General features: G+C 45.3%; 2 long non-coding RNA genes across 2 annotated transcripts in view; one reads left to right on the forward strand and one right to left on the reverse strand.

Annotated features, from left to right (window-relative positions):
• The window catches only part of LOC109026039 (uncharacterized), a 58,594-nt gene that overhangs the window by 24,364 nt on the left and 19,166 nt on the right, over positions 1 to 15,064 (reverse strand). The window lies entirely within an intron of this gene.
• Positions 490 to 12,423, forward strand: LOC101141363 (uncharacterized). Its single transcript, XR_002005050.3, has 3 exons — positions 490 to 1,315; positions 10,685 to 10,783; positions 11,888 to 12,423. It is a non-coding gene; the product is annotated as an uncharacterized lncRNA (long non-coding RNA).

A 15,064-nucleotide genomic window follows, 5' to 3' on the forward strand; every position in this document is an offset into this window, starting at 1 on the left:
TTTAATCAGCGGTATCGTTTTTGAGAGGAAAATCCTCCCAGCTTTGCGGGCTGGCAGAGCTCTGGGGCCCTCCCCTGCCTCCCAGCCCAGGCCGCAGAGAGAGAGCGTTTCCATCTGTGCTGCGAGCGGGAAGAGCCTCTCTGTGCTCCCCGGCACGTCCAGCGCGCGGGCGGGAACACGCTCTCCTGTGGGGGGCAGCTTTCCCAGGGACCTTGCCTAACAAGGCCCAGGCGGCTCCCCCGTGGGCCCCGAATGGCTCCTGGCAGGCAGACCCGTATCCCTGTCGAGAGCACTGATTTCCCCAGCGTCGGGGGAGGCAGCCGCACCCTCCCGGAGCGAGGCAATCCAGCGGTCAAGCGGCTGCGAGGGCCTGCGCGTGCGCATAAAAGAGCTGCCTCCGCGCCAGGCAAGGGGCGCGAGGGCGGAGGATGGAGGGCGAGGGCGCATGCGTCAGCCATGCCGCTGGGGCCGCGTAGGAGAGCTGAGCTGCTGGGTCCTGCCGTCAGTGCAGTTTCTTGGCAGCACGTTGGGGACACTGCGCCATTAGAACAGAGCCACAGAACGTTAAAGGCACAGCCTCCTTCGAGGGCATTTGCATAATGCCTCCCGTTTACAGATGAGGAAATTGAGGCCCAAAGAGGTGATGGGAAAGGCCCAAAGCTGCATTTCTGGATTCTGGCAGCTGGGACCAGATCCAGCTCGTATTGACATGGTTTAAGCACTTCTTCAATGAGCACTTATCAAAAGCCTAGATACTGTGTACTCAGTGTCTTGAGTGGCAGCGAAAGATAACCACGAATACGTCAGAAGCAGTGTAGCCACGGCTGCCGTGGATTTGGGCATAGAATCAGACAGACCTGGGTTTGATATGATGATTTCCAGGACCACACTACTAGTTGGATGGCCTTAGTGAAGCAATTAACCGCTCCATGCCCTAGTTTTCTGGTCTGCAAAACGGAGATAAAAATAGGCTAGGGTCGTGGGCTTTAAATGAGATAAGGTGCACATTGTTTAGCACAGTGCCTGTGCATGGAAGGCTCTCAAATAAATATTCGTGCAATGTTTTGAGAAGTAGAAAGTGCTAGGCACGTAGGCGTTCAGGAGACAGTCACGGTACTCGTTTCCAGACAGAAGTCATGAGGAACAAGAGGGAAGGTGCTTTCCCGTGTGCAGCGCTTGGGGAGACTCACACAGACAGAGGATTTGGCATGACAGGGAAAGGAGGAAATGGCTTCTGTTAATCTCTCCTTCAGCTTCTCCCGCCTTTCCTATGCACCCTTTCTGTTTCCCTTTCCAGTTCTCACGGTGACTCAAGGTAGGTGGCTGCAGAGAGACATTGGGACTTCTTACCAGGGAAAATATGTTCTGCAAGCTGGCATAATTTAAGTTTTAAGTCCCATTTTATCATAGGGGTTCCCCTCCCCTTTACCTAGGTGTGATAGGCACAAGAAAAAGGAATGGAGTTAAGTGGATAAGTGACTAAGGTGTCAAATTGGAGTAGTGTGGATCATAGATCTCAGAGCTGAAGATCATCTAGGTGGACTCCCTCATATTAAAGAAGAAGCAGTGAAAAACTGTGAAAGGCAAAATGACATCAAGTTTCAGACTCAAGTTGGAGCCATGGTGTTCTGTAGCACCATAGTTCATTCATCCACTCATACACACTACTCTGGGTGGATATCTGATATACTGCCAGGTACAAGGTTCTGCCTCAGTAGGCAGAGAAAGGGGAAAGGAAATAGAAATCCGGGAGGATTCTCGGGTTCTTTGTGCAGCTTCATGGATGTTGATACCATTTACTGTGATTGCAAGTAGAGGAACAGAAATTGACCTGAGAGGAAGATGGCATGTTTTGAACATGGGTTTGATGTGGCTGTAGGACATCCAGGTGGAGACCTCCAGGAAGAGTTAGGAACATGAGTTCCAAGCACAGGAGAGAGGCCTGAAGGTGCCCACTGGGGAACAGTCAACTTAAAGATGGTCACTGAAGCCAAGGCAGGGCTGGGATGGCCCAGAAGAGCAGGCAGAATGAAGAGATTATGAAAGCATGAAACCCAAACCTGACAGATACCAGATCCTAAGGATCAAATAAGAGATCCTGAGGAACAGATGGAGAAATGGAAAGAAAACCAGAAAAAAGTGGCATCAAGCAGTTCACATCAAGACTCTCCAGGTTGAGGAAGTGGTCAGGAGTGGGAAATGCCACAGAGATGTCAAGCAAATGAGCACCGGAATGTGTCTGTTGTATTTGACAATGAGGAAGTCATTGATTACTTGTGAGACATTGGTTTTAGTGGGGATGTGAGGGCAGAAACCAAATCACACTAGGTTAGAAGCAAAATGGAGTCAAAGAAGAGAAGAGGCAGGGGTAATGGGTATAAACCACTGCTTCAAGAGAGTTGGTTAGGCAGGGAGGGGGAAGTTACAGCTAAAAGGGGAGGCAGGGAGAGTTTCCTTTATTCATTGTTGTTTTGTTTTATTTGTTGTGTTTTGTTTTTGCAACTATGGGAAACTGGAACAAGCTTATAGGAAAGGGGAAGCAGGAGGGGTCAGCAAGGAGAAATAACTTGGAGTCTCAGTACAACCCCCAGCACCACCACAGGGTGAGTGACAGAAGAGGGGATTCTGGCCCCAGATAACCCAAAGGAAGGGATCCTCTTCCTTGGTTCTTTTTTTTCTACCACTGGAAAAGAAGAAATATACATGGGAGGTTTAGAAATGGACTTGGGGAGCTCTTTAAGCAAGGTTTATCTGTGTCAGGATCTAACCCTGGCAGTAATCTTACCATCAAATGCATTTAATCAGCCCCATTTGCATGTGGAGCTGTGCCCAGTGCTATTCAAATAATGTGAAATGGATACTGTTATTACCATGTCAGTCAGGACTATGGGTAGCAAGTGACTGAAACCCAGCTCTAACCACGGGATCCATGGGTTTGCTAAAAACTGGGTAGACTGGCTTTAGGCCCAGTTAGATTTCAGGTGCTTTAAAGGTGTTGTTATGTATGATAGGCATAATGTTTTGAAATTATCAATGTAGTTTTCTCTTTTGCCTTTCAAAGCATATGAACTTAGTCTACTCTAGGCATTTATCTGCCTAGGAAGAGATGAAAGTTCTTTCCAGAAAGTATGCAAAGAGAAAGAAAACATAACACTCAGCTTCTGGCATTCAAAAATAAATTTTGTAGCAAGGCAATAGCCATGTAATTCAAGCCCTTACCTTGAGAAAATATCCTGTACTTTCCATTACCTTCCTCTTCAGAGGGTCAAGAACTGAGCTTGGTAGACTAAACCTTAGGGTTTTATATTCGAAAGGTCTAGACCAGGAGAAAGTGGGGATTATCAGAGGACAGAAGTAGCAGAATAAACAAGAGGCCTGAGCAGAGAGATTGTATCGGAAAAGTAAAGCTTAACCACAAAGGCGGAGGGAGATCGTTCCCCCATGCCCCCTCCAGAATTATGAGAGGAAAAGCCCAGTGTTGGTCGGGTAGCAGCAGGCCCTGCTATGGACTTTTCAAGCTGTGTCAGGTCCCTATGAAGGCTAGATTCTACCCAGACATAGCAGCAAGCCTGTAGCCAGCTTGCCAGAGGTGATCATTGTAGTGAGGTGACTCAGTGGTTTGGGCTGCCGAGGAGACCCCTGGGACCAGGGTTGATAGGAAGTCATGGACAGAAGTCAGAGTCTGTAGCAGCAGGAAAAGCAGAGAAGGAGCTAAGCCAGTCAGGAAACACCTTTGGGAGCACTGCTTCAGATCACCTCAGATGGACACAAGCTCCCCATCCACAGACCCCCACATCAGAGGCTTGCAGTGCACCCAGGACGGACAAAAAGTGGATGTTGTCTCAAAATAATCACATACAAGGCAGCTATGCTCAATGACCAGTACAAGGACAAAAGTTCCCTTCCTCTCAACACCATGAGGACACAGAAAAGACACACACCACCATACTACCTCCACCCCAGCACACCCTACATGGATGATGATCAAAACATTTAAAAATCCTTACAGGCTCAGGCGCTGAGGAGTATAAATGGAGGTGTCTTACTATGTCCAGAGTTAACCCTTTAGTTGATGGATTATGAGGAGCAGGGACCTCAGGGCAGAACCTGTTTACCAACTGCTCCATGCATACTTTAGTATTTTATCAATGAGGGCAGCCATAATGCCATGTACCTGTTGAATATTGGCCATGCATCCAGATGGCATCTTTATAGGAGGAGAAGGAGAAAGAGGAAGCCATCTGAGAAAGCGAGCATGTTCTCAATGAGGATATTGAATTATTGGATTGAATCAAGATTTAAACCCTAACTAGTGAAGGACCAGACTGGTTATGGACAAACTAGAGAAATTATATTTTATTGGCACATCCAAGTTGCAGTATGAGTTGAATTTACCATCTGTCTGCTTTCTTTGTGTTAGTTTCACTCTCAGGTAGAAGCTCCAAGCATCAGCATACCAAAGGGCAAAGAATCTCTTTCTTAATAGTGCCTGCAAAATCCCAGTTAGGCTCACATTGGCTTAGCTTTGGTAATGTACCCATCTCTGAACCAAGCCCTGATTGGCCAAGCCCAGGTCACCTAACTATTCCTAGCGTCATGAACTGAAAGTGGAGTGAGAGGTGGCTTCCCTAAAGAAAATCAAAAGGCTGTGAGCAGAAAAATGGGGTAATGAATGTTGCGTAGGCAGGCACAACAGATAGAACCACTACTGCCTTCTGGAGTTTAACTCTCTAAAACTCAGAAAGCACAGTATCTCCATGGCAGGAAATGAATTGGCACCTGGGCACTTATTCATACATCGATCAGTGTAGAAAACTAACTTTGAAAATCATAAAGCAGATTTATTTTTCCCTCTTAAATTTTCTTCCCACACTGATTAAATTAATTTTAATAATTAGAGTTGGGAAATATAATCAACTAAATATCTAGTATAGTTTAAAGCTTGGTATAAGCTATAAATAGTTCCACTTAGGAAATGCTCAGTCTCCCTTTTTATTGATGTGAAGACAACAACTGTTTTACTTTTTCTCTGTGTATTATTTTCTCTTTTTTAAGAATCACCTTCTTGTTGGGCATGGTAGCTCACACCTGTAATCCCAGCTACTTGAGAGGCTGAGGCAGGAGGATTGCTTGAGCCCAGGAGTTAGGGGCTGCAGTGAGCTATGATTGCACCACTGCAGTCCAGTGACAGAGAAAGACTCTGTCTCCACAAAAAGAAAGAAAGAAAAAAACCATAGAATCAACTTCTCCTAAATCCAAGATGAACTGCACAATTAATTTATTGCCTATTTTTAAAAAAGGTTTTTATAATAAACAAAAGTTAATTATTCCAGATACAAAGAGATAGTAAAGGCAGCATCAGCTTTTCTTCACAGACTCTTATTTTCAATGTCACAAAACACTTCCACATAAATTTTTAAATCCACATGATTTTAAAATCAGCCCTAAGTAAAAGGAGATATTTAAAGTCTAGAAAAAGGAAACATTGTCATCAATTTTACTCCAAAATTTATGCTGTCTTTTGGAAAGAATATTGTTTCATAAAGGATATCTTGATATTTACAATATATAAAACTTAAATCTCAGAATTGAAAAACTCTTTGGGAAAAAAAGTATTAATCATAATAAAGGAAATAAACTCATCATCCTCTAGTGTCTGAGTCACATAATTAATTCAGAAGGGGCTGGCTTTCTCTGCATGTGGGATCCCAGGTATTCATTTATGCATCAAATATTTATCACACCCTTCATAGCTTCTCCGCACTGTGCTGGGCACTGGGGATGTGAAGATGAGTAAGACAGGCTCATGTCTGGGAAGAATGGAGACAGATGGAGAACACAGAGCTCTATGCTGCGGGTATAAGGGCATAATGAGGGCTTGCAAGAGGAACAGTTCGTTTTCCAGCGGGTGATGGCTCAGAGATGAGCTGGGATACTAAGCTGCCTGAAGGGTTTGCATTTCCCATGGTGCCCAGTGCAGTGCCGAGAATGAACTTGTAGACCATTTATTGCGGTGGCTAAGATGGAGGACGTTTGGAAATCTTTGACAGCTGAGCCCTGTGACAGAAGAGAACAAGAATTCCTGGTCCTCCCAACACCTCAGTATGTGTACTCTGGTGCTGATGTTCAAGATCATGGTCATTCCAGTCATGCATTCAGCAGGCAGTCACTGAGCACCTACCAGACACTGCTCAAGCAAAGCAGACTAAAACCTCAAGGAGCTTACTCCTGAAGTAAGCTATACGTTTTGATATATATTGTATATCAAAATGCTGATTAATGCTATGGAGAGAAAGGAAACAGGAAATGGGAAAGCAGGGGTTGTAGGTTGAGGGTTATGTAATATGAAATGGGGTCTTTAAGAAGTCTGAACTGAAGACAGCTCCCTCAGTTACCTAAGCACCAACAACTGTGGCTGGTGACACATTAGGAGCCCTGCAAAGAAAGTGGCCAGCCACCTAATCCCAGAGTTTCCAGGAAGTGGCCAGTTGGAGCCAAGACAGGGTGGTGTGCATCCTCCTTCATACCCCAAGAGTTTTATTATGTGGTGAGTGGAGCTGGTACAGCCAGAGTCTGAAGCAGTCAAGAGGGCATGCCTGGGAAGGTAACAGTCTTTTGTTCTGGAAATGTTGGGAAGGTTTATTTAGATGTAGTCAGGTCCCCAGGCAATGTCTTCTGGGGAAGAAGAGCATCCAGCTCCCTAAAGGAAAGATTTGGCAAGGCCAAGAGAGAAGGTCAAGGCCCTGACCAAGAGAATCAGAATGGAGCATAGATGCCACATCGCTGGAATGGGCTAGGAGGAGTGAGCACATGGGGTACAGGCCCCATCTTTCATGGGCATCAGGCTACAGCTGGGAGGAGAGCAAAGAGAACTTAGGGTCACGTGTAGACCTTTAGGCTGGAACAGAGGGTTGGTATAGAGTGACCAGGTTACACAGGCTTTGGAATCAAGTCAAGGAATATGTGTTTTTCTCAGATCTACTAACACTGGCTCAGGTGTATCTTTGTAGTAGCCAGGACTTGCTTGTTCTGTCATCTGTGTAAGCAGCACAGTTCTTTTCTTTTCCTTTTTTTTTTTTTTTGGGGGGGGTGGTGGGATGGAGTCTCGCTCTGTCACCCAGGCTGGAATGCAGAGGCATGAGCTCCGCTCACTGCAACTTCCAGCTCCCTGGTTCAAGCGATTCATCTGGCTCAGCCTCCCGAGTAGTTGGGACTACAGGCGTGCGCCACCACACCTGGCTAATTTTTGTATTTTTAGTAAAGATGGGATTTCACCATATTGGCCAGGCTAGTCTCAAATTCCTGACCTTGTGATCTGCCCTCCCCGGCCTCCCAATGTTCTGGGATTATAGGCATGAGCCAACCGTGCCTGGCCCCACCACAGTTCTTTTAACCATAAGCCAAATAACAATGAAATAAACTGTAAGTTCACTGGGAGGGCAGCTAGGAATGGGAAGGAAGGTGAAATGGCAAGGAATCCCCGTTTTTCATGCCCAGAGTATAATTTTCAGTGGAAACCAAGCAGAAACAGACTTAAATAAACCCCTGGGGAGGAGAAAAGCATGTCTAGTAAAGAGTGACCAGCACAGTTTGCCCTCCTGTACGAATACCAGGGTCAGAACAATGTGTCATGTTGCCACTTTGACCACAGGATTTTGGTCAGAAAGAATGTGGGATTTGGACTTTGCTCTGAGTTTGGCTCTTGACTGTCACCTGTTCAGTGTGTGACCTTGGGTAAGTTTCTTTACCCTCTGAGCCTTCGTTTCCTCATCTGTATAGTGGGAATGTGCAATCTGGAGTCTGTGCTAGGATTCCGTCACATCTAGTGGACTAGTAGGGAAACCCTACAGGGATGTGGGAAAACTCCCTTCTTGAGGAAATGCAGGGAGCTGCGCACAGTGGGCTCACCAAAAGGCGAAGCATCATACTGGAGAAAGGAGTAGTTTTGAGTACACTGTGGTAACAGGGGCGGAACCCCATCCTTCACCCTACCCCAAATCAGACCCATGTCTCATTCCTGGGCAGAGTTGTCACTAATAGCTAAAGGGACTATTTGTTAGTGCTTCATAAGACACTGGAGTACAGGGTCACTGAGATGAAACTCCTATAAATGAACATAAGAGAGAAAAAGGCAACTTTTCCACCTGACAATCCACAGAGCAACTTTACCAGAGTGAGATGGCAGAGCGGAGAAAGGGACAGTGCCTGGGCATTGATTTGCTGATGAGCACATGTAAGACCTCCTACCCCAGGAACTCCCCAAAAGTGCAGGGTAGAAGGTGCTTTGCAGGGAGCTAGGTTCAAAGTGAGAAATGGTGGTAACAAACTAACATTTAGATTATTAGTCTTGAGGTGACTTTATTTGTGCATGCGTAGTGTATCACACGGGGTTCTCTAGAGAAACAGAACCAATAGGACATATACAGATATGTAGAAGGGGATCTATTACGGGAATTGGCTCATGCAATTGGCTCAAGAAATTCCATGTTATGCAGTCTGCAAGCTGGAGAACCAGGACAGCTGGGGTTATAATTCAGTCTGATACTGAAAGCCTCAGAACCAGGGGAGCCGATGCTGTAACTCCCAGTCAGAGGCCCAAGGTCTGAGAACACAGGTGACAGCTTATGTAGAGAACGCAGCTTATGTAAGTCCCAGAGTTGGAAGGCCCAAGAACCTTCAATTCTGGTGTTGGAGGCAAAAGAAGATAATGTCCTGGCTCCAGAAGGGAGAGCAAATTCACCTTTCCTCCACATTTTTGTGGAGGCTGAGGGCCAGTTGGATGCTGCCCACCTGCATTGGTGGGGGTGATCTATACTTAGTCCACTGATTCAAATGCTAATCTCTTCCAGAAACACCCTCACAGACAACCCAGAAATATTGTTTTATCATCTATCTGGATGCCCCTTAACCCAGTGTGGTCGACACAAAATTAACCATCACACCTGGTGGGGGAAACTTGGCTAATACCTACCTCATGGGAATCAAACAGGATGTTCCCAAGCATGAGCCCGGACATGGCAAATACACAGTAAATGGCAAACTCCCTCACAAACCACCCAGGGAACCCACTGGAACCATTGCAGAATGCTCAGAACGTCTCCTGGTGTGTTTGGGGATTGGACAACATTCTTGTAGTAAATATCTTTAATCAAAAAGTAACTTAACACATATCTTTGGGCATGTATATGTTCCAGTAAAGTATACATGCTAAGAGGGGTTTGAAATTATCTTTTCTTCTCAGCACTTTACAGTTTACAAAATACTTCAATGTGAATTTTAGTCACGTTAGCTCTTGCAACAACTTAATAATGTAGGATCCCCATATATAAATCAGAAGATTGCATTTCAAAGAGGTGAAGTGACTTGTCCTTAATAACCCAGCTAATAAGGGGTGCAGCTGGACTCAAACCTGGTCTCTTTCCATTAAAGTCTGGTAGAAAACTAAGACCAAAACAAATACAATAATGACAGAAAAAAAAAAAACCACAGCAAATATGAAAACCTGTGGTTCTGACTCAAAGTGCTGGAGACAAAGACAAATGTCTGTGGCTGGACATCCAGAAGGAGTCAGCTGGGACCTGAGCCGATCTAACTAGAAAATGAAAGGGTGCTGCTGAGGACAGGGAGGCAGGGATGGAGGAGGCAAGTTTCCAGTGGGACCTCACCTGGCACCCCTTGAGCTGGCACCCAGCTTTTCACATTTCACAGAGCATTTCTACTGACCTTTCCAAAGGGCACTGCACCTCACTGCTCCCAAATCTCTGAAAGTCAAAACTGAGGCTTTGCTCCTGCATCACTGTCTGGACCATACAAATCACCTCTTGTGACTTTGGCAAGTGCTGGTCTCAGGGTTTGTATCCCAGTCATTTCTACTTCTTGGAGAATCATTTATGACATTCTAAAAGTATAGAAAACCATCTACTGAAATGTGTCAACATTAAAACATTAGTTAGCTAGAAATGATGCTCATTTAAGTTACAGAAAAAAACAAGAGACAGGAAAAGACATGAGCATTTATGGGCCAGCCTCTGTACTAGCATCTCTCATACTCATGATCTCTTGTTATATTCACTGCAATACAATTTGGGAAATGGTATCATTCCCACTTTGACAGCTGAGGAAATGGACACTCACAGAGGCTAAGTAACGGCTAAAGTCACACAATTAATAAGCAGCAAATCTAGGATGTGAATCCACGTCTGACTTCAGGGTATTTTGCAATATACCACAGTTTATGGCCTGTGGAATTCAAATGGAATTAAGAGATGACCAGTAAACATAGTTTCATTGCCAATAAAATTCTTGACTTTGCTTTTTTATTAATTCATATTTACTAACAATGCAATTTCCAAATTACCAGCTTCGGAAGAGTTCTTAAATCATTGAAGTACTCAGGATTCATGGAGTCCTAACAATTAGGATTTGACACTGAGAGAGATGCCACCAGAGGACCCACGTGGAGCTGAGTGACTCTAATGTGAACTTTCTTTTTTGACAGTTCTCTGTAAAAATGTGGCCTATCTTGCACTGGATGGAAGACGAGGAAGAGATTCTCAGTCAAACCTGCCTGGTTTCCTCAAACTCTGTTTAATACAAATGCCAAAGTTTGACACATTCTAACCACTTTGCTTTCTTTGGCAACTCCAACTTTGACAAGAGAGTAAGAATGTCTCCTCCTTGACAGGAACAACGTGTGAAATGAAAGACCTCAGGTGCTGCATTGGCTCTTGACAGCTCTTCAGAAGAAAACACCTCCTGCCTGTTCTGTTCAGTCCTGGTGCAGGTGAGTCACTGCCTTGCCAGCCAGGCAAGTATTTTAAGAAACAAAATCTAAGCCGGAACCAGCAGAGAAATACGAGGGATGGATTAGCGCCATTAGCTTTGATGGTGTCTTGTTGTCATGGTGCTAGGAAAATCACTATCATTTAGAGTCCCACTCACCAGCTGTTTTGCTGGAATTTTTGACATGAGAGGCTGGTGGCCACCCTAACACAGGCGTGGGACATGGGTGTGCACACACACGTACACCTGCAGCTGACACCCACTCTAGAGGGCTCACGTTGGTTGTCTGGGACGTGATTCAAAGGCTGTACCCATGTGTATGACAATCCTGTTTCCCGTACATCAGCTTGCAGGAAGCCAAATGACCCACCGGCTTACCAACATCGCAGGAAGCTTTGGAGCAGAGTCAGTGACTATGTGAACCTGCCTCAACCTCTGCTCCCTGGTTCAGCATTTGGCTTGGGAAAAATGCCACTATTTGCTGTCTCTTAAACATTATTTCAAGGCACAGGTCTTCCACCATTCTGAGAGGCAGGGGGATCTTTGAGTTCTGCCAGGAGCTGGGGGTTAGGGGTAGGGGAATACTGCCCAGGGGAAATGACTAGAATCTTTGTCGGGCTGTGGAACACAGGCATTTCTGGGTAGGTGGCCTCCCCCTGTGGCCTCTCCTGGCATGTACACTGCAAAGTCCCCTGTATCTACTGAAAGGGGTGAGGGTGGGGGCATTCATTGGTACTGGGAGGCAAGCTTTGAGTGGAAAGGAGCTTCTCTCGTGGCCCTCCAGTGAGCCACACTAGAGGAGGCCTCAGATGCATGGTGCTCCCTGCTCAGACTCACACTTGCCTGACTCCCTCCCTCGTGCTCTTCTTTCGGCTGCCCTTACCTGGGGGACTACAGTGGCTGTGGGGGTGCAGTGGGGGTTGGGGGGGCGGCATACCTCACTACCTGGCTTTTCCCAAGTCCCTTTAATTAAGCCAAATCTTTGTATGAATGTAAAACACAAGTAGGCTTTATCCCTGGGCCCTGTGCTCCTCTGCCCCAGATTCTGACTCAAGGGCTTGGAGCAGACTTATTTTCACTAAAAGCCCAAGTGATTCGATTGCAGGTGGTCCTGGACAACACTTTGAAAAATGCTGGGGCAGAAACAAGCCAGCAAGCATATGGGATTCATCTGCTGTGAGTGATAATTTATCTAGTTTCTAAAAATAGTGTTATAGGCTGGACTGTGTCCCCTTCCCATGCCCCGCCGCCATGCATATATTGACGCCCTAACCCCTGGTACCTCAGAATGTGACTGTATTTGGAAACAGGGCCTTTGAAGAAGTAATTAAGTTAAAATGAGGTCATTAGGGTGGGCAGTAATACAGTATAACTGGTGTCCTTATAAGAAGAGATTAGGACACAGATGCACACAGAGGGAAGACCATATGAACACAGAGGGAGAAGACAGCCACCTGCAAGCCACAGAGAGAGCCCTTCAAAGAAACCAACCCTGCAGACAATTTGATCTCAGGTTTCTGGCCTCCAGAATTGTGAGAAAATAAATTTCTGTTGTTTAAGTCACCCAGTCTGTGGTATTTTGTTATGGCGGCGAAGCTAACGAACACAAACAGAAGGCTGATTTCACTTAATAATCATCTCAGAAGGCAGAGATTGCTTCAAACTATTGCATAAACAAGGCTGGTTTGTGAACCAAAGGACATGAGCCCAAACCTGGAGTCGCAGAGGCAGCATGACAGCACAGACAGCACAGCTTCTGGTGTCAGGCATTCCTGCACTCAAAGTCTCAAAGAACCTTCCTCCCTAGCCTTCCACCTGAGTTACTTTAGACAAGGCGGCTGTTATTTTATTTAACAAATATATGTATACAGTGCTTACTATGTGCCAGATAATAGTCTATGCACTGTACAAATACTAAGTCATTTAATCCTCATTATAACCCTGTGATAGATACACTGAAGAGCCACAGTCCCTTATTCAAACCCTTGTTTGGAACCAGCAGTGCTTGGCATGTCAGAACTTGGGGATTTGAGAAAGATATACAGTATATGTACCACAGGCTTTATAACACCTCATGGCATCTGCAACAGCATCCTGTTATGAAACATACTAATGGTTCTAGTTTCTGTAGTGACACATATATATGTTGCATAAGTAAAGACTGTAAGTATCCTTGCGTCAAGTCAAGATACAAGGATACTTTTAGTCAATGTGCTTGTTTCAGGTCAGGTTTTGCTGCCAAATGAATTATAAATACATTTTGTCATATTTTGGAGCTTTTAACGTTTCAAAATTGTGGGCCTGTGTTATCCCCATCTTACAGATGAAGAAACTGAGGCACAAGGAGGTTAAACAACTTACCCACATTCATTAGCTCACGGGAGGTGGGACTGGGCCACCAACCCCCCGGGTTTTGCAGCCTTGCCGTGAGGACCCAATACAAGGTAGACTTCTGGGTTGAATTGTGTCCTCCAGAATTCATATGTTGAGGTCTTAACCTTAGTACCTCAGAATAGAACCTTATATGGAAATAGAGTCATTTGAGATATAATTAGTTAAGATGAAGTCATTAGGGTGGACCCTAATCCCAAGTGACTGGTGTCCTTATAACAAGGAGAAATTTGGACGCAGAGGCAGGCATGTACACAGGGAGAGCACCGTGTGAAGATGAAGGTGGAGCTCAGGGTGACACTTCTACAAGCTCAACAATACCAAAGGTTGTTAGCAAACTGCTAGAAGCTGGGAGGGAGGGGCATGGAACAGAACCTTCCCTGCCAGCCCTCAGAAGGAGCCAACCCTGCCGACACCTTGATCTTGAACATGTGAGGCAATACATTTCTGTTGTTTAAGCCACCCAGTTTGCAGTGCTTTGTTACAGCAGCCCTGGCAAACCATTACATGATCCTTGCCCAGTGCTGGATTCTGAGTGGGAGATCAATAAGTGGTAGCTAGTCATACTTACTATCAGTATGACTGAGGCCTCAGACTGTTCATTGAAACACAAAGTCAGTAAATTATTTCTAAGACCTCTTTCAAGTTCTGGGTCTAATTTTTTATGTGTATAATATGAAGATAATTCAACTTCACTTGTACCCCCAATGGCCTGGCTCTTATAGCATTTCTTTGTTGTTTTAAAGATGGGAGCCAACCCAAATGTCCATCAATGATAGAGTGTATAAAGAAAATGTGGCCCATGAAAATGTGGCCCATATACACCATGGAATACTATACAGCCATAAAAAAGAATGAGTTCATGTTCTTTGCAGGGACATGGATGAAGCTGGAAACCATCATTCTCAACAAACTAACACAGGAACAGAAAACCAAACATCGCATGTTTTCACTCATAAGTGGGAGCTGAACCATGAGAACACATGGACACAGGGCAGGGAACATCACACACTGGGGCCTGTCAGGGGGTGGGGGACAAGGGGAGGGAGAGCATTAGGACCAGTACCTAATACATGTGGGACTTACAATTTAGATGACGGGTTAATGGGTGCAGCAAACCACCATGGCACATGTATACCTATGTAACGAATCTGCACGTTCTGCACATGTATCCCAGAACTTAAAGTAAAATTTAAAAACAACAACAAAAAAAAAAGATGGGCTAAGCTGGACACAGTGGCACACACCTGTACTCCCAGCTACTTGGGAGGCTGAAGTGGAAGGATCCCTTGATCCCAGAAGTTTGAGACCAGCTTGGGCAACATAGCAAGACTCTGAACAATAGATGGGCTAATGTAAATGTGGTCTTAGAAAGCAAAACAACAAGCCAGGCTCAGTGGCACATACCTGTAGTCCCAGCTATTCAGGAGGCTGAGGCAAGAGGACTGCTTGAGCCTAGGAGCTCAAGGCTGCAGTGAGCTATGATCAAGCCACTGCACTCTAACCTGGGCAACAGAGCAGTATGCCATCTGTAAAGAAAAATGCAAAACAAAACAAAGAACATTAAAACCGAAACCATGTGGGCCCTAATTTGCCTGCTGATGTTTCTGCTTGCATTGTGAATTCACTCAGTCCTTGGCTTTTCTGAGTCCCTTCTGCTTGTGTCTTCAGGCCTGTGGAGTTAAAACCAGTGAGTTCAGGCTACAGATTCTGCAAAGGAAAGCAGAAATCTAAGTTAGAGGTTCTTTTCTGTGAGTTAAGAGTGTGTTGCTAGAACCCTATTTAGGCTTGGAACATTTTGATTCTTCATGTGGAAATTTGTCCCAAAACTGCCACTTCACTGAGGAGATAAAAGCTGCTTTAAGAGAGCAGCTTGAATACTTTTTCTGTT

This window comes from Gorilla gorilla, chromosome 2, assembly GCF_029281585.2.
Source record: "Gorilla gorilla gorilla isolate KB3781 chromosome 2, NHGRI_mGorGor1-v2.1_pri, whole genome shotgun sequence".
Taxonomy (NCBI): Eukaryota; Metazoa; Chordata; class Mammalia; order Primates; family Hominidae; genus Gorilla; species Gorilla gorilla.